This window comes from Danio rerio, chromosome 18 (assembly GCF_049306965.1).
Source record: "Danio rerio strain Tuebingen ecotype United States chromosome 18, GRCz12tu, whole genome shotgun sequence".
Lineage (NCBI taxonomy): Eukaryota > Metazoa > Chordata > Actinopteri > Cypriniformes > Danionidae > Danio > Danio rerio.
This window is the reverse complement of record NC_133193.1, coordinates 45,701,842-45,723,549: the sequence shown is the minus strand read 5'-3', so window position 1 is coordinate 45,723,549 and position 21,708 is coordinate 45,701,842. Positions and strand designations below refer to the sequence as shown.

General features: G+C 34.0%; 1 long non-coding RNA gene across 1 annotated transcript; it reads right to left on the bottom strand.

The window, feature by feature from the left end:
- Nucleotides 1-15,674: 15,674 nt before the first annotated feature.
- On the bottom strand, nucleotides 15,675-21,475 carry LOC141378775 (uncharacterized). The gene is made up of 3 exons (XR_012394110.1): nucleotides 21,317-21,475; nucleotides 18,792-18,924; nucleotides 15,675-17,985 (listed from the first exon to the last, which is right to left on the bottom strand). It is a non-coding gene; the product is annotated as an uncharacterized lncRNA (long non-coding RNA).
- Nucleotides 21,476-21,708: the final 233 nt, after the last annotated feature.

Below are 21,708 nucleotides of genomic sequence, written 5' to 3'. Positions count from 1 at the left end.
CTGGTTCAAGTTCTGGCTGTGTTAGTTGACATTTCTGTGTGGAGTTTGCATGTTTTCACCCTGTTCGCGTGGGTTTTCTAGGGGTGCTCTGGTTTCCCCCACAGTCCAAAGACATGCTCTATAGGTGAATTGAATAAACAAAATTGTCTGTAGTGTATGTGTGTGAATGAGTGTGTATAGATGTTTCCCAGTACTGCATTGCAGCTAGAAGAGCATCTGCTGTGTAAAACATATGCTGGATAAATTGGCAGTTCATTCTACAGTGGCGACCCCTGAAGAATAAAGGGACTGAACCAAAGTAAAATAAATTAATGTGTAAATAAGTCTTTGTGTGTGTATATGTGTTAATTCACAGTAAATTACTATCTCAACTCATTAATTAATTCATAAATACAACATTTCTATTTTACAATATGAGGAAATGGCATTCGTAGTTTTAGCGCATAATGACCGGAGGCCATAACCTTGATAGGGTAGAGAGGAGAGAACCGGTTGTTTTGGTTGTAAATTTCCCATTTCCAAACTATTACATTTTTATTAATAATCCTGCTAGTAAATATGACACCAGGGCAAGATCATTTGGACTGAATCAGACCCAAGCTATTAGCATAATGACTTATTAACAGCAGTCTTCACTCTTCCACAATATATCGACAGCCTCTGTTCACCCTTAGGCCAAAAACAGTGAGCAAATCCTGTTACCCCGGAGAGGGGAAAAATCTCATTCCACCTTTAATAGAGGAATCTCTAGAGTACTATTCTTTCACTGTGCTTGAGTACGCTTAGACCTTTGACCTCAAAATGACCAGCTGGCTATGGAGATTGAGGCACACAGGTGAGCAACCACATACATACACACACATACATGCACAGCTATCTTTATCGGGACTTACGATAGACATCATTATTTTTATACTGTTCAACCTGTATATTCTACACCCTTGCCCCAACCTTTCCACTACACTCTAAGAAATGGTGGGTTATTTCAGCCCCAATTCTGTGTAATAGAGACTAACCCAACTCCTGGGTTTAAATTGCCCAATTTAAATGCTAACACTCGATTGAATGAGCGTTATGAGTGGTTATCAGGTGATAGATATGGGCCAGTAGGGGCCTTCTGCGCCTACTAGTAGGCTCAGAAGGCAGTTATCATGCATACACATTCTTAATTAGCTATATTAATAGAGAAGACTTCAGATCCAGATCTGTTTTACATTACTGTGACGGTTGGGGTAGGGGTAGACGTTAATGAAATACAATTATTGGGAAATTTAATAAATAATATAAATAATTATCATGAGTAATCAGCTATACTAATAGAGAAGACTTTGTGTTGGGACAACATGAAGAAATTTGGTGGAACCCAGCATTTTTTTTACAGTGTACAACATTATGAAAATGGCTAATGAATTTGAAAAAACTGAATTTAAGCCAATTATATTGTAAAATAATTAACTATTTATTTAACCCCCTATTAAAGCCAGATTATTTTGCTCAATCAGGTTTTAAAAGTATTTGTTTTAGAATATTAAATCTGCACGTTTAGTGACTTATCAAAAATAATCAGAATGCTTCAAGCATTTGATGTAGCAAACCCATTTTCATTTGCAAAACTTTTTGGTGAGTTAAAGACATTCAAAAATAGATCACATTTGCACTTTAATCTCAAAGGCTCGTTCTGTTAAAAACGAGATCAGAATGTGACACGTTTTTCGACTGTTTTCCTCAGATAGTTCCACTTTAATGCAGCAATTTTTGAATGACTCATAATTTGTTTATGCAGTGTGATGACACCGTGCACTCACTTTACTAAATAATACATTTATCTAAAAAAAAAATGTTCCACTTACAAAGTGATTCCATGCAGTATGTGTTATGAGTTGTAGAAAGGCAGTTTTAGTTTGCTATCCATCTTCATCCTTCCTTACTTTAATGCCTTGACTTTATTCATGTGGCTCTGGATTGCTTATGGAAATGTAATCACTCACATTAAGACTATAACAGGAGCTTTTAAGACCTCCATCAAACAGAGTTCGTTCTGTGTTGGCATTCATGGCAGCTCAACCTACTCGTTGGCTCCATTCCAAACTGCAGTGAGCTACCTAGCTAAACAGAATTCTTGATGCAAAGGGTGCTCCTTAAAGTAAACACAGAGTGATGGTGTTTTCTAATGATCTGAGTGCAGACTAAATGATTTACAGACTTCCTATTGGGATTATTCATGTTTGGAGTTGGTTTCTGTGGTTATTTAGTTCCCTAGTGGACACTTACCGGTCACTTTATTAGGTTCACCTTACTAGTACCAGGTTGGACCCCCTTTTGCCTTCAGAACTGCTTTAATCATTTGTGGCATAGATTCAACGAGTACTGGAAATATTCCTTAGAGATTTTGGTCTATATTGGCATGATAGTATCACACAGTTGTTGCCGATGATGCAAATCTCCTGTTTCACTATATCCTAAAGGTGCTCTATTGGATTAAGATCTGGTGACTGTGGAGGCCATTTGAGTACAGTGAACTCATTCTCAAGTTCAAGAAACCAGTCTGAGATGATCCACACTTTACTGTGGCATTCACATGATGCTCAGTAAGTACTAATGGGTCCTACTAGTGTGCCAATAAAACATCCTTCACACCATTACACCATCACCACCAGCCTGAACCATTGATACAAGGCAGGATGGATCCATCCCTTCATGTTGTTGATGCCAAATTCTGACCTTACCATCCGAATGTCACAACAGAAATAGAGACTCATCAAACCAGGCAACGTTTTTCCATATTATATATGGAATATTTTGTCACAAAATTAACTTAAAATCTGTGAAAAAAGATGCCAATCTCTTTATCATTGTCTGCTTTGCTTTAACAGAATACTGAACTTAAAGGTTAGCATGACTCTTCCAGCTGCTCACCTTTTCCCTCCTCACCCTGGATTATCGCTCCCTCAGAGGACCACACTTCAGTGGTTTTAAACCTCAATCACACTAGAGGTGGAGCTGGTTGCCAAGTCTCTCCAGGAAGAGGTGCTTATCCAATTCAGTCCTGGAATGAAGCCCTACCAAGTTGGTAAGGCACCTAGGGCCTCATGTACGAAGCCTTGTGTTGAATTAATACTAAAACATTGCATATGGACAAAGCTGTAAATGTGTGTAGGCAGTAAAAAATTCAGATGTATGAAATACTGCGTACATGGATTCCTACGCATATTCTCTTTGTACATCCAAAGTAACGTGAAACTGAGCGCACATGCATGCAGTTTAGCTGACTGTGTGTGAATTAAAAAAAGAAATGGTCCGAAGTAAAGGTGCAAGTTAAGAGGAGAACATCGGCGCACTGTCAAAGTTTGGACCGAACAGGCGGGGATACAGGGGATGCTGAATTACAACCTTTGAGGAGGGAGTTGGCTCAACTGTGGGCGACACTTTACTGTCTGGAGTAGTATAAGTGTCTGTGGGAAACACAGATGTATTTGAGCAGTGTTTCTCAACTGATGGGTTGCGACCCAAGAGTGGGTCGCGGGAACCTTTTCAGTGGGTCGCGGAGTGTGTGGTTAAAAAAAAAAAAAATAAAAAAAAGTTTAACTTTTAACTTGTTTTGACTTTAATTTTGAAATGCGTGCATGACAACCCTACCGTTTGACATGTGAAATTTCATTTATTTATATCAACAAATATGTCGAAGCGCAAGTACGACCCTGAATATGTAAAGTATGGATTTAGATATATTGATGACAAAAAAAAAAAGACTTAAAACCTCAGTGTGTCATAAGTAGCGAGGTTTTCTCACAAGAGAGCATGAAACCTAGATTAAAACGACATTTAGAAACCAGACAACATGTTTTATTAACAGTTTAGTTCATGATAACTGAACCTTTCCTTACCCTAACCACTGTTTACAGTATTTGACGTTTTTACTTTGTAATATATCTATAATTTGATACATTTTGTTAAATGACAGCAGTAAAATGAAGTTTATTTTTAAGTCTTTGTGATTTTCTTATGATTTATCTGTCACTACTTGTGTATGTTAACAAATAAATACAAATGAATTATAATTCCTAAAATTGTATTATAGTTCCATGTAAAAATGTGGGACCCATGGTCAAACCAGTTAAGAACCCCTGTATTAGAGGAACACTTTGTTAGGGCGGTATAGCAGCACCCCTCCACTCTTATTAAGGCAGCGCCACCGGCATTTCAGTATGCCAACACCATCTAATATTAACAGTCATGATATATATATATATATATATATATATATATATATATATATATATATATATATATATATATATATATATATATATATATATATATATATATATATATATGCTCCAGATTGCACATTTCAGATGGCAAATCCACTAGAGGGTGCTGTCTACATATTCTGTGACTCTGAAATACATTACTTATAGGAGGTTTTGTTGCACATTTTTGTATGGCTTGTCCTACATATAACCTCCTAGACCAGTAAACCCAACCAAGTGTTTTCAAAAGCAAACTGTGTAACATGAACAAACAAAGAACAATACATTTATTGCATTATGTAAATTATGTATCGATGTATAAAAATGCAGTTGTCTATTGTTAGTTCATGTTATCCCACAGTACAATAACCAAAGCTAACAAGCATGTATTTGAACTATGATGAATAAATGCTGTTCATGTATTGTTCATAATTAGTTCATGTTAGCAAACACATTAATATTAACTAACGTGCAACCAAGTAGCCTTCTGTACTCCATGCCCTTGCATTTACTTTAAAAAGTGTCACCTTTCATTTTAAAGCATGAGGTCATCTTGGTTCTTAGTATTATTTATTATTTTTGTTTAAACCTTGCAGAGTTTGGAAAAGATCCAGTGTTTTCTGTTCATCAGCTCAACAGCTGTACATGCATGCATCGCCGGGTCTATATATCGTTGAGCGGATTACTCAACCATAATCCCGCTTTGAATTTACCCCTGCATAGCCAAGTGACGGCCACCCCTTAGCGTAACACTAGTATCTACAGCTCTTTCACCCAGGTATCCACACTTCCACACTCTGTTCAACTCTACGGGGCAGGCATGGATTAGCCAGTCAAGACTTTGAAGTCAGATTCACCCACAGAGTCAATACACAGCAAGAGCCCATCGGGATTAAAATCAGATCCACACCATGACGTTACTTTGGTAACTCAAAATAACAAGGAGCAGAAGCGCTCAGAAGTCGGAGAACACCAGGGAATTGAAAAGAAAACGCTTAATGTGTGATCTTTTTTTTAATGCGAGAGATACATTCGTACTGTACGTGTAAGGTGCATTAATGATAAGCAAAGTACAGGATGAAATATTGGGTTAGTTTAGTCCTTTTTAAGGCCTTGCTGCATTTAGATCACCTTTAACCTGGAGGAGATGCATGAAAAGTAGCAGGCTATAACTTTTATGTGAACCCTTATGCAAGTGATAACATTTTTTGTAAGTGTTCCATGAGACAAGTAATACATTCATGCATTGTAATTTTTACAATAACAATAATTTACAATGTATGTTTACAGTGATACGAAATATAAACAATAAATACAATAAATAAATAAATAAATAAATAAATAAATAAACTGTTTCCTCAGGCCCCGTTCACACTAATACGTTTTTGCTTTAAAACGCTCAAGTTTTGCTACGGTTACGCCTTCCGTCCACACTACCCCTGAGTTTTCAAGTGCAAAAAAATGGAGCTCCTTGAAAACGCTAGAGAGGCCATTTTCATTTTAAACTGCAGCTGCTTTGTCTCAGTGTGGATAGGGGAAAACGGAGACATCTGAAAACGGAGGTGGGGCTGCAGACAATCACTGATTGGGCCTTTTCCTCAATATTAAGTAGCCTACACACAGTTCAGTCTTGCATCCTCTCCTTGTAAATTCAGACTTTGCAAGTTTGATATGGAAAACAAACTCCCGAGGACACGTCAGGTAAATCTTCAAAGGGAACAGTGCACTTTATAACCTCATTCACAACACTCTGGCTACATTGTTTCACTTTATAATCAATAAAATTAAGTCATAATATAAGGAACTGCCTATTTTCATCTGATTTTAGCAACTTAACAAACACCAAAAATGTTGAGGGGTCGTGTAGCTACATTTTTTTATGATTGCCATCTTCACTGTATGCATATTTATAACAAAACAGAGCAGACTCCTTTCATTTTCATTAAAAATACAAAATATACCCTCTCTTTTAAATATCAGTTTTAATAATCAATATTCGCTATTATAAAAGTATAATGTACAATACGTTTATACAATATAGAAATATAAGGCAATGAATAAGTCAAATGTGCAGAATCAGTGTACACGGTTACATTAATTAACATATTAACTTATCTTATCTTTGCGCTCAGCCAAAGCACATTACCTGAGAACAAGTAATAGACTCAAAAGACCAAAGTCTGGGAATATGTTGTTAGATATACACAACAAGATGAATTAAATATCACGTTTAGCAAATATAGTGAGATCCTGTAGGTCCTGCTGTAGATCCTTGATGAGCAGTACGACGTGCACAGCTCTCATATGGGTAGATGTGCTCAAAACACGCTGCAGTGCATGCCAGAGTGTGTGTGGTCATGTGATTTGCGTCTTAAGCAGTGTAGTGTGGACTGAGAGTTGTTCAGAAACGCTAGATAAAACGCCAGTGTGGATGGGAATTGTTTTCATTCTGAAACTCCATTTTAAAACTAAAAAGTATTAGTGTTAATAGGGCCTCAGTTATTTGCCATTCTACATGCTAAATCTTTGAAAGTAAATTAGTTTGTATGTAAGCTAATAAGATGGCTGAGAGTACATGAAACAACCTTGAGTAAGGAACAAATTTTTCTTTGTGTGTGTGTTCTATTCATTTGTCTTACAGACCTCCACATACACTGTAGTAGATTGCTAAAAATAAAGTCCAACCACTGCATCTTTTTAAACATATTGCAGTCTATTTTTTGTATGTATGATGTATTTTAATATTTTTATTTTGTATTTCAATATGATGCAATTTATTCAGAAATTTCACTAGTGTTGCATCATATTAACCACTGCTAAATGCACACATTTATAAATCTTACTGACCTCTGCATATTGTATTAGTAAAGTATTAAGTTCAACCACAGCAGCTTTTCAAACATATTGCAGTCTATTTTTTGTATGCTATCATGAAGTATTTCAATGTATTGTATTTTATATTTTAATTTGATATATAACTTATTTAGAGTTTTCACCAGTGTTGGATAAAATTAACCATTGCTAAATGCACAAAAAATTATAAATCTTTTTGACCTTATATAGTAGATATCGCTAAAAATAAAGTTCAACCACATCTGTTTTTAAAACATATTGCAGTATATTTTATGTTATTTTGCACTGTAATATGATGTTATCTTAAAACATATTGCAGTATAATTTATGTTATTTTGAACTGTAATATGATGTTATCTATTCAGAATTTGGATCAAATAAACCATTCCTAAATAGCACATTTATAAATCTTACTGAACTCCACATATAGTAGATACATTGCTAAAAAAAAAGTTCAACCACAGCAGCTTTTTAAGCATATGGCTGTCTATTTTTGTATTTATGATGTATTTTAATGTGTTTTATTTTGTATTTTAATATGATGCAATCTATTCAGAATTTTCACCAGTGTTGGATCAAATTAACCATTGCTAAACGTTAACATTTATAAATCTTACTAACTTCCACATATAGTAGATATTGCTAGAAATAAAGTTCAGCCACAGCTAATTCCAATCATATTGCAGTTTATTTTTGTATGTTATAATGTATTTATGTTGTATTTGAATGTAATGCTACCTGAATATATATATATATATATATATATATATATATATATATATATATATATATATATATATATATATATATATATATATATATATATATATATAGCTTTCTGAACATATTGCAGTCTATTTTAATGCATTTTATCTTGTATTTTATTAAGATGCTATTTCTTCAGAATTTTCACCGGTGATCAAACTAACCACTGCTAAATGCAAACATTTACTGACCTCCACCTATAGTAGATACTGTATGTTGCTAAAAATAAAGTTTAACCACGGTAGCTTTTTTTAAACATAGTTCAGTCTGTTTTTTTTTTTTTTTTTTTTTTTTTAATGATGCATTTTAATTTGTATTTTAATATGATGCAATGTATTTGGAATTTTCACCTGTGATATAAATCTTACTGACCTCTCTATATAGTAGATATCACTAAAAATAAAGCTTAACCACAGCAGCTTTTCAAACACATTGCAGTCTATTTTTGTAGTTATTTTGATGAATTCTAAAGCATTTTATTAGGATGTAATTTATTCAGAATTTTCACTAGTGTTGGATCAAATTAACCATTGCTAAATGCAAACATTTACCGACCTCCACCTATAGTAGATATTGTATGTTGCTAAAAATAAAGTTTAACCACAGTAGCTTTTTTTAAACATAGTTCAGTCTGTTTTTATTTTGTTTGTTTTTTTAATGATGCATTTTAATTTGTATTTTAATATGATGCAATGTATTTGGAATTTTCACCTGTGATATAAATCTTACTGACCTCTCTATATAGTAGATATCACTAAAAATAAAGCTTAACCACAGCAGCTTTTCAAACACATTGCAGTCTATTTTTGTAGTTATTTTGATGAATTCTAAAGCATTTTATTAGGATGTAATTTATTCAGAATTTTCACTAGTGTTGGATCAAATTAACCATTGCTAAATGCAAACATTTACCGACCTCCACCTATAGTAGATATTGTATGTTGCTAAAAATAAAGTTTAACCACAGTAGCTTTTTTTAAACATAGTTCAGTCTGTTTTTTTTTTTTAATGATGCATTTTAATTTGTATTTTAATATGATGCAATGTATTTGGAATTTTCACCTGTGATATAAATCTTACTGACCTCTCTATATAGTAGATATCGCTAAAAATAAAGCTCAACCACAGCAGCTTTTCAAAAACATTGCAGTCTATTTTTTGTAGTTATTATGATGAATTCTAAAGCATTTTATTAGGATGTAATTTATTCAGTATTTTTACGAGTGTTGGATCAAATTAACCATTGCTAAATGCACACATTTCTAAATCTTACTGACCTCCACATATAGTAGATATCGCTAAAAATAAAGCTTAACCACAGCAGCTTTTCAAACATATTAGACAGAGACAGCTGTGATCTCACCACACTTTCCATATGACAATTCTTAACCTCAGCATGTGTGAATACATAGTGTTTTAATGAGATCCAAGTGTTTTCTTCACCAGTTAAAAATAAATGAGAAATATTCAGCAGGTCTTCTGGTTTGAATGAGTGCCAAAGCCAGCGTCTGTCTCTAAGGTCAACTTTGCTTTATTCCTTCTTAATTTCCCCCTTGTCCTGCAGTCATGTTCAGTCTCTTCTGGCGTGCTTTTATTGTCTGTGAACGCACAGATGTCAGCTGGTATTGACATAATCAGGAAAAGTGGCGCTGATGCAGTGACATTTGCGGTAATAGCATCCTGCTAATGTTCACATTCACACCGGACCACATGGGACAAAGGACAAAACAGTACAAATATACACAGAGGCCATGAATTTGAGTGCACTCACACACATAAACACACGCAAGGGCCACGTGCAGGCACATGCACACACACATTTCTTCAATATGGAAGTTTGAAGCGATGAGTTGTGATGGGCAACAATAATAATAATAATAATAATAATAATAATAATAATAATAATATATATATATATATATATATATATATATATATATATATATATATATATATATATATATATATATATATATATACACACACACACATATACATATATAACATATATATACACACACACACACACACACACACACACAGTTAAAGTCAGAATTATTAGCCCCCTGTTAAATTTTCCCCCAATTTATGTTTAAGGGAGAGAATTTTTTCCACACATTTCTAAACATAATAGTTTTAATAACTCATCTATGATAACTTATTTATTTTATCTTTACTATAATGACAATCAATAATATTTTACTAGATATTCAAGACACTTCTATACAGTTTAAAGTGACATTTAAAGGCTTAACTAGGTTAATTAGGTTAACTAGGCAAGTTAGGGTAATTAGGCAATTTTACGTATAACGATAATTTGTTCTGTAGATTATCGAGGGGAAAAATATAGCTTAAAGGGGCTAATAATTTTGGCCTTAAAATGTTTTTTTTTTTTTTTTTTTTAAACTGCTTTTAATTTAGCCGAAATAAAACAAATAAGACTTTCTCCAAAAGAAAAAAGGCCCCACTTTATATTAAGTGTCCTTAACTACTATGTACTTGCATCAAAAAATAAATACAATGTACTCACTGTGTTCATAATGTTTTTGAGAACACTTGTGGTGCTCTTGAGTTGGAATAGAGGTTGGGTCATGGACAGGTTTGGTGGTGTGGGTAGGTTTAAGGGTGGGTTAAGGTGTAGGGAATGGTCAGCAGTGTATTTACAAATGTAATTACAGAAGTTAATTACAGATGTAATTACATACAGGTTTTTAAGCAAGCATAAGTACACATAAAATACATGTATTTACACAATAAGTAAATTGTAACAAACTATTAATTCCTGTGTAAATACATATTTAAGGCCACTTAATATAAAGTGGGGCCAAAAAAAAAAATATTATCAGACATACTATGAAAATTGCATTGCTCTGTTAAACATATTTGTGAAATATAACACAGTGCACAACAGTGAAATAGGGGCTTCTATTATAACTTCAGTGTCAGTGAAAGACTGTCCAGCAAACTCACACACAGTGAATTGTGCACAGTTTCTGCTTTCTTAAGTAGTTGGAGTGTTTTAATTACTCACGTTCACCTCCCTCACCATAGTTAGCTACCACAATTTAGCACATATATGATAAATGATGGCATTATGTAATAACTGGTTAGAATCTATTACTGAACTATGTTAAGACTTGACTAGAACTATGTTAGGCTGCTTTGACACAATCTACATTGTAAAAAAAGCACTATAAAAATTAACATGAATTGAAAAATGAACCATTAATGAACTGTCCGCATCTACATCGTGGTGCACTAAAGAAATGATTAATTTTGAAACCCCTAATGTATATTTAATTCCCACCAGTGATTATATACTGAAAATCAAAAGAGAGTCTCAAAAACCCTTTACTGCAAGGAACTACTTTCTTCTGCCATTCATTCATATCTGCAGCTGATGGTCAAACCAGCAGATCAGCTGTAGTTTTTCTGTTCTAAGGAGTTATTCTGCACTTCCTGCTGCCATTTTGTAGTACAACCGTCTTTGCTCTGCTCAGTATGACAGTCCACCGACAAAATTATAAATGTTGAAATAGGCACTATCTTTATAAATAAACTGCATAGTTGCAATCTAAACAAACACATTCTCGACTAAAATACCTCAATAGTGCATTATTTTGTCCAACAGCTGCAATATTTGTTAAACTGTAGTGAGTCTATTGCTCTGCTGGTGGCGTAATACACAAGAGTGAGGCTGTACTTATTGCAGAATATTGCATGGCTGTCAGCCAATCAGATTCAAGAAACAGATAGCACTGTTGTATATGAAGCATAAATTATTATTATTATTATTATTATTATTATTATTATTATTATTACTACTATCAACATTAAATATATGTATCATTCCAAATGCAAAATTTTAAAACATCTACACATACCTATAAATAAATTCTTGATTGTAAAATATGAATATTGTATCACGTGTGTTCCTGTATTCAATATCAGCATTAAAATAAACAAACAAAAAAATAAAAAATAAAATAAATAAATAAATAAAATAATAATAATAAAATATGTATTTATTTATTTATTTGCTTGTTTTTTTTAATTATTTATAACTTTAAATGATTAATAGCATATAATTATAATTGCATATTGTAACATTCTCCCTGTTAATAATGTAATTTTAAGTCATCCTCATTTTATCTTTGACTTTTACAACCTCTATTTGAGTCAGTGTGTTTCCGGTCACATATCTCTCATGCTGTACACTATGAAACTCATTGTCTTTCATGTAATTACTTTCAGCTATAATAAGACTGTGTCCTGCCACCAGCTGTGCTGTATGTTTTGTGCTGCTAATATTATGTAAATATATAAGTTAATCGTCATTGTCCTTAGCAGGAGCTTGTTTGTGTTTTCATTTTGTCATGCTGGGCTGAGAAATGCAGGAGATTAAAGACTGACATATTATAAATGCGGCTTATGCATACTGGAGCTTGTTATCCCATTTGTTATGCCAGTGGACATTTCGTAGCCGTATGTCTTTAAAGTCTTGTCTTCTGAAAGCGAGTGATCATTTTCATCATTATTGAAGGAAAAATAGATATACAGTTTATTTTACACACAGCATGTGACACCATTTGGGATCCTTGCATCAGGCTATGGCACAGTTTTCAGCTATAAACAGCAAACCAATTATACCGTAGTGTTAGAAGCATAAAACAATGCAACATAAAAATAAATATAAAACAACAAGATTTAACTATTTGTCTAAAGCTTTTACTAGAATACTTTGATGGTGTCCAAATGCTCTTGTGGAAATTCACATGAAACTACTTTCAAAACAACACTGCAAGTTTCAATTAAATCCTATAAAATTTCCATTATAACACTTAAAACCAGAACATCTGTCATAGTTTCTAATCTAATTCATTCTATGTCATGGTGATTGGTCAGTCGGAAGATTTCAAATCATGTTTTTTTTTTTTCCCGCATAACAACCACTGAACTAATAACAATAATGGATATGAATTGCATTGAAAAGTGAATGTGTTTCCATTCATATGCTTTTCTGTCAGGCCTCGGTTTAAAGCCATTCTATCTTACACAACTGATAAGCCTAATATGTTTTATTCTGTCATGACAACCACCAGGATGTACTTTATTCCTTACATATCAGATGGCTGTCTGAAATACCTGTTTCTGATTTCGCTTCACATTGTGTTGCTGAAAAGCCTGTCAGTCTTTATGTAAGGGATAAAGTATTATTTCTCAGCCGTAATCATATTATTATTATTATTATTATTATTATTATTATTATTATTGTTTAAATGCTAAGCTGACAGAAATGAAAACAATTTAATGGAGAAAACAACATATTTGTTTAGTAACAAGATGGCACCAAACAGTAAAAAACAGTGCGACAAAGAGTCAAAAAGCAGTGTGACAGACAATTATATCACTGTGGGATTGTATTCATTGATGATCAAGATGATTTAAATTACCTGGATGAGGTTTTGTTTTTAGTTTCAGCTGTTGCTGTTAGGGAGTAACATACTAGTACCAATCCAAAACAAGTAATCTAGACAGCTGTGTGAAAAAACAGGATAGATAATATGATAAAACAGCAGTATGCCAAATCATGTGAAAAAATGCTAGCAATGAATTACAGAATACTATGTGTGTGCGAAAAAAAATTAAAAACATGCTGTCAGTTGTAAAAACATGATAGCAAATGTGCTAAAACATACAAATGCGCATTTGTTATAAAATGTCAGAATGCTAAATGATTTGACAAATTGCTAGCAATGTACTACAGTGTGGTATTTGTGAGCTAAAACATGTTTAAAACATGCTGTTAAACATATCAAAGCTACGCGTGATAAAACAGCAGTATGCTAAATCGTGACAAAATGTTAGCAATGTACTTCAGAGTACTTTGATAAAAAATGTTAGTAGCATGCTTGCAGTTGTGAACACATGATAGAAAATGTGCTAAAACATAAAAATGCTACTCATGTGATAAAACAACAGTATGCCAATGTATGACAAAATGTTAGCAATGTACTACAGCGTGTGATTTGCATGCTAAATTGTTAGAAACATGCTGGCAGTTGTAAAATCATGATAACAAATGTAAGCAATGTACTACAGTGTGCTATTTGTGAGCTAAAACATGTTGTAAACACATGATAGCAAATGTGATAAAACATACAAATCCTACGCGTGATAAAACAGCAGTAGGCTAAATCGTAACAAAATGTTAGCAATGTACTTCAGTGTACTATGATAAAAATGTTAAAAACATGCTTGCAGTTGTAAACACATGATAGAAAATGTGCTAAAACATAAAAATGCTACTCATGTGATAAAACAACAGTATGCCAATGCATGTGACAAAATGCTAGCAGTGTACTACAGCATGCTATTTTCATGCTGAATTGTTAGAAACATGCTGGCAATTGCAAAAACATGATAACAAATGTAAGTAATGTACTACAGTGTGCTATTTGTGAGCTAAAACATGTTCAAACATGCTGGCAGTTGTAAACACATGATAGCAAATGTGCTAAAACATACAAATGCTACTTGTGATAAAACAGCAGTATGCTAAATCAGGACAAAATTTAAGCAATATACTTCAGAGCACTTTGATAAAAAATGTTAAAAACATGCTGGCAGTTGTAAAGACATGATAGCAAATGTGCTAAAACATAAAAATGCTACTCATGTGATAAAACAACAGTATGCCAATGTATGTGACAAAATGCTAGCAATGTACTACAGCGTGCTACTGTATTTGCATGCTAAATTGTTAGAAACATGCTGGCAGTTGTAAAAACACGATGCCAAAGGTAAGCAATGTACTACAGTGTGCTATTTGTGAGCTAAAACATGTTCAAGACATGCTGTCAGTTGTAAACACATAATAGCAAATGTGCTAAAACATACAAATGCAATACATGTGATAAACCAGCAGTATGCCACTAAATCATGACAAAATGCTAGCAATGTACTTCAGAGTGCTATTTTTTGTGTTAAAAATTTTAGAAACATGCTGGCAGTTGTTAACACATGATAGCAAATTCTTTAAAACATAAAATGATATTTTTGTGATAAAAAGGGCAGTATTCTAAATAAAGTAACAGAATGCTAATGTGCTTCAGAGTGCAATTTGTTAGCTAAAAAATGTTAGAAACATGCTGGCAGTTGTAAACATGCTGTTTGGTTGTTTGTTAGGAAAAAAAGCCAACTCTCTAAAACATAGAGCTAAATTGTTAGAAACATGCTACCTATGAGACAGCATGTTAGCACTGTTATTATACATTTACTGCAAACTGTGCTATCATGCTACAGGTTGTCATAAAACATGGTAGTCGAGTGCTAAATCTGCTTTCATGCTAGCTATTTCACAAACATATGCTAAGACTGTTTATATACATCGAATTACGCTAGCTGCATGCAACAACATGTTAGCAGTGTGCTATATCATCCTAGCAATGTGATATGTGCTAGATCTTAGCAGAAACATGCTATACCTACATAGCAAAACAATTGTACTACAAATAGCTAATAGTAGAGACATTTCTCACTACATGAAAATGTTAGCAATTCTTACTATGATCATGCTACCTAGCTTAGATGACAAAATGCTAGTGGTTTTGCAAGCTAAAATCCAATGTATTGTCAATTACTTCAGAACTTTTGATATTGTTTACAATTCAAATTCTTAGTTTTTGAAATAACTTCTTACAAGACAGAACAAAGTTGATTAATAGGTAGCTATAATTTTCTTAAGCCTAGGCTACGTGTTCCAATCTTGTAAACTTAAGAGAGATATTCATGTTGTGGACAGTCTTTGTTTCTAACAGAGAAGCAGGTTTAATCTGAATAAAACATTGAATCTGCCAGGCTTTGCCATGTAAATGCATGCTAATTTATGTGCGAGTGATGTGCAGATGTTGAGCTGATCAGTTGTAGAGGGGCGAGGGGATGTGATTTCTCATGTTCATCTGTCATCATCAGTGTTTTTCACAGGGTGGTCAGGGAATGATCGGAACCCCCTCCAATATAAATATAGCTTACATGTACTGTACATGCTGAGCTCAGATCTTTCCATTGAAATACACTACCAGATAAACAAGTGTTTGACATTCAGTAAACGTTCTAACTCAAAACAACAAATAAATACTGTATACAAAGTAAAATATAGAAGAAGCCATGATGATTTAGCATCCACTATAATGTGCGCAGATTAGCATGGCTAATGTTTTGCTGACAGTTACATTATGTGATTCACTCATAATATGAAGGGCTGCAGACATAACCTTTTACAACATGCATTAACCATAATAAAATATTTCTAATGACGAAACTTGTGTGTGAATTGTCTAACTCAAAATGTAATGTGTATAGATATTTTTGTTATGGTTCTCTTGTTAACTGAACACTGACATATGTTTTAGACAATTAAATCTGAGCTATTTAAGACCTTTACATGATAACATGAACATAATTTTTGATTAATCATGTAACACTGAAAGGAATAATATCTCCTAATATCTGGGCTATTTATTAATATTTATTTAGTGTCATCCTAAACCTTTTTTATTGTAATTATACATTAAAAAAGTATTTATCTAACACATTCTCATATAAAACAGTGCTAATGTAATCAAGCAATCCTAGTACCTTTGTGGGAATGCGCAGTATTGTCCAGACATAAACAGGTGTCTGTCTCCCTCATGTGTCAGGGATAGGAAATACAACCACTTTCCATCATCCATTTCTGATGTAGAGCAAGGTTGTCAGAACTTGTTTCTTTGTTCCTGGAGTCTTGAAAAGTTCAGTTTCATCTCTAAATACCCTGATAATTAAGATATTACTGTCCTAGCCTGCATTTGAGATTGCTACTCTCATTTACTCTTCCCTACATTAGTTTACTAATATAAAGGAGTGAATGAAAACGAGTGAGTGATCAATGAGTGCACATTACCTTCGATAAAACCTTGATAAACCCTTCAGACAGATTATATTTTTAACTTTATGGTCAGACCCTGGTAGTTATATAACATGTCTCCATGAGGAAGTTGCTGAGACTTTTATTTCACTGAAATTGAATTTTGAGTAGGGAGTGGGGTTTGTTGCACATTCCTAATAACAATCTAATGGCAACAGTGGCTTTGTTAATAATATTGTTGCTGAAGCCATCAAACGGATATCAACAGTAAATTACAGCCAATCAAAATGCAAAAGCAAACGGTCAGAATTTAGCTGAAGATTATCATAATAAACTTTTTTATTATTATTTTTTTTTTTGTTAAAGTGGATTAACTTGCATGAATTAAAGGGCTATATGCACACAGACTTTTAATTTTCAGCCAGGCAGCCCTAGGGCTTCCGGTGAACTGTCTTTCCATTACAAAACTGTCACGATTAAGATCTGATTTCTTTAAAAATCTGCGATCTTCACTGCCTGTTAGATATAGGATATGAAGTGGGTCTCAGATCGGACAAGAAGCACTGCATTAATGACAGACTTCAGATTTTGGTCAGTTTGAGTTGACAAAATTAGCAGAAAGATCACAGGCTCAGATTCTGATAGTTCACATAAATGGCCCAGTTGGATGAGTTTAAACATGCTTCATGTACAGTATAGAGCCAATTTCAGAATGCATGCTGTTTGAGGCAATAAGTTTGTTGTGTTCACAATGATTTGAAAGTCTGCTAGTGTGTGATCCTGTTGGATAATGCCAAGTTGTTTTTTTTCTTTTTTTTCCACTGTATTCATTTACAAAGCAAATAGTAAGTAAAAAAATGCCAAGTATTTTAAAGCCTGCTCAGAATCATGTTGTGTATTCCACCCCTTAAGAGGCCATATTGATGCTTTGTAAAATGTCCATGTATAAAATCAGCAACAAAGTTCATTAGTGTTGTGTACTAACCTGTTAGAAATACTGATAAATTATCTTAAATGGTCTACTTGTTAATTTCATCAGATCATTTAATCACCAAAATGCCAATATCAGTTTTGATAGTAATTGCTGTGATATTGGATTGGCCCTTCTATGAGGCAAAACTTGCCTGCTACAGTGTGCACCAGCATAAATAGGATGCATTTTTTACACTCCTCTGGAGCTGTCACATCTGAATTCGTTCTCCCGCTTTCCTGCAGAAACAAACAAAGTCAGGGCTTTTTGAGGAATGTTATATTCACCAGGGGTCTCATTGCACTTATGTGAATCTTATACTAGCATCTTTCATCATTATGTCCAACTACCCATTCGTTGCTACTTCAGACTTGTTGGTCTGAGTGTTACGATCACTTTGATCATATTTGCTTTCTAGAATACTGTCTGTAAAAGAAAACCACATTTTCCCCAAGGGCAACAACTTGAGAGATATGTTAACACGATTGCACGATAATACAAACTGAAATATGGTTACTGAAATAGAATGTAGACATAAAAGTTCAATCTTCAAATGTCAATCTTCATGTTAGGATGGAAACCTGGCTTATATTTAACATAATTCACAGTTCTGGGTCTACAAACATGCCAAAATCATGTAAGCCGAAAAGTGAACTGGTGAACTGACCATTGCCTACTTTTTATAATTCTCCAAATCTCCAAAACTGAACATTCTGTCATTATTTTCTCACCCTTCACTTTTTGCAAACCTGTTAGGCTTGCCATAAACTTTTTTGAGCTTCTTTAATCTGTTGAACACAATAGAAGATATCTCAAAGAAAGCTGGAAACATGTAACTGTTGACTTTAGGTAGCATAGTATTTGTTTTTCTTACAATGCATGACAGTGTAGTGGTTTTCAACTTTCTTTAAAATAGCCACTATTTGTGTACAACCGAATAAAGAAGCTGATAAAGGTTTGGAATCATTTAAGGGTGGTGAAATAGTGAGTACATTTCCGTTGGGTAAACTATGCCTTCAAGTGGTGATCTAGCCACTGTTTTCACCTGGTGTTGCCCAATCCTTCTCCTGGAGCAGTAGTTCTCAATCATGTTCCTAGAGCTCAAACTCAAATCATAGTGGGAGATCTTGTGGAGTCACCTCTGCAGGGCACTTGTTGTAGAATTTGAATCAAATCATCTGAACGGTCTTTTATTTTAAAAAAACGACTGTATTCTCTCTGTTACTTCTTGGTCACTTGAGCACCCAAATTTAACCCACAGGCAGCAAAATTAGTAAGAAACAGACGTCTTTGAAAAGTTTTTGCTGAGAGGAAAAGGGCCAGTGAAGGACCCGCAAACTGCCAAGGAATAGATCAACAACCCATTTGTCAACAAATCAGGGAATCCACCATGCCTCATCAAGAAGATCAACTGTTGGAGATCGCAAATGATCTTCGCGCAAGTTTGTTACTTCTAAAGGAGGTGCACAGGTTGTGCATGCTGGCTGCGTGACACGCTAGTGCCTTCCAGACACACCCAGTAGAATGAATGCCACGAGCGCATCACAAGTTACGTGACAAGAACTGACCGATCAGCTTTATACTTTGTATGTAATGTACACATTTTGGTAAACTAATTATCTCTAACAAACACAGAACATCCAAACACAGCAGTGCTTTGTAATTTTATCCATAAATAAAACTTGTATCAGAGTGACAGTAATGTTTTGTGAGCTTGATAAAAAGGTGGGGGACCACTGCTGTAAAACAAAGCATTTCCTGGAGGTTTTTACAGAACTTTATTAACTGGTTCAGGTGACTTTAATCAGTAAAGATGTTATGGTCTATGCAATGGCCCTCCAGGAACATGTTTGGACATCCCTGCTTTAGGCCGTCCATGCAAATATGGGTATTTTTGAAACCTGACTTTATTTTCTAAGAAAATATAGTGTCAGGTGACTGAAACCTAAACTTTCCACAGGACATCCGCTTGTTGAATTAGGAGTATCCGCCTCTTTTCTTTTCCCATTTGGTGTGAAGCCAGCATAAATGTCATTATCACCACCTATTGGTTCTGCGGGCCATTAACATCACAGTAAAAAAAATAAAATAAAAAAATAAAAAATAAAAAGGGAGGAAAACCCTGTTTATACCCGTGTATGTATGAATAAGACCTTAATCTCACACAGTCGTAAATCTATTTATCTTTGAGTCTCAGTAGTAAATTCACATGCCATTTGTGTCATTTTCTGACTAGGAATCTCATATTTATAATAACTCTGATAACACAGGAAGGCAAAATTTATCGTGATAATCTCACTAATCAACTTACATTTTAACCTTTTTCTTTAAATTGAGTTGAAAACAAGATTCCTAGTTTTTTTTTTTTTTTTTTAACTTAACTGACATATGTTCAATCTACTAAAATTTGTAAAAAAAATTATGTTAAGTTAATTATATATATATATATACATACACGCAGTCACAATGTCTAAAGCTGCTTTTAGTTGTCAAGTTATTACCAGCACTTCAGACACCTCTGAATTGGTTACAATATTTGATGCAGCAATAAAATTTTACAAAAGTTTTCCCCTCTCAAGTAATAAAAAAAATAAATAAATAAAAATAAACAGTCAGCCCTGGCTTAGTTGAGCACCACTCCATTAGGCAGGAATGTAAATGTACAACAGCAGGGTGTAAGGGGAAGAAAGAAGACAATTTCTGTCAAGACTGCAAGATCTACATCAGTTACTTTTTGGAAATAATTGCTAAAAAAAAGGCTCATAGCTTTAATGCAATTAAATCTAGATGAAAAATCCAAAAATACAGTTCCTTGATTGATTGACAAAATCTGAGTCATTGAAAATATTAATAACTTAATTTTCCTACTGCTTTATCAGGGTTTGCAACAGCGGAATGAACCGGCAACTATTCCGATATATGTTTTATGCAGCAGGTGCCATTCCAGCCCCAACCCAGTACTGGGAAACACCCATACACTCTTGCATTCTCACACACCAATTTTGTTTGCCCAATTTGCTTATACCGCATGTCTTTGGACTGTGGGGGAAACTGGAGCATCTCATTTAATCTAGGCATTAAAATATGTCAGGTATATAAATTCTTCATTTTGAATTGCTGATATTAAAACTTAAGTAGCATGTCTTTAACCTTGAATGAGTTATAAACACTCAACTCTTTGAATTTTTCATTCATGCAATTTTGCGTACACACAACCTTGCCTACCCTGCTAACAGAACCCTGAACATACTATACAGAAATAGTGAAACAGTGATCTGGTTTTAAGGCACATGGAACATGTTTTTTTTTTTTTGTAGCCTATTATAGCAGAAGTTAGCTAAATGCAAACTGTGAGAAGGAACAATTTAATAAAAACCCAACACCACACGAATGCCATGGCAGACTTACCAAAGCAACATAAAAGGGTTTAGCCAGAAGAAATTAATAACAATTCAGAGACTTATCATATATATGCAAAACACAGATTTGTAACAAACACGCTTACGCTAATGGTGAAATCCTATCTGATCATATTTGTGGAACATAATGGAGTAACACAGGATATTTTACCTGGTTGATGGACATGGTTTCCAAACAAAGTCTCAGCATGCACTGGATCCGTCAGGTCAACAAATGCATGTGTGTTGTTTTGCCCAAGGAAACGTGCCACAATTTTTTTAAAACACTGGCAATAGACGGTTGCACATATCAGCAACTAGAGGGAGTAACAAGAAAAACTTGCATGTTGTTGCTTTAAAAAACAAAGCAGCTTCTGCTTCTGCCACATTGTCTGTTCTGGCTGAGTAGCAACCAGTGCCCTCTACAGGTGAACACATCCCAAGGAAAAGTAGGTATGTGATAAGACACAACTACACAGGTAGAGTTCAAATACAACATAAGGTAGAAACATAAATAGGCATAATAATTAAAACTGTTTACATGAAATATCAATATCAACACTA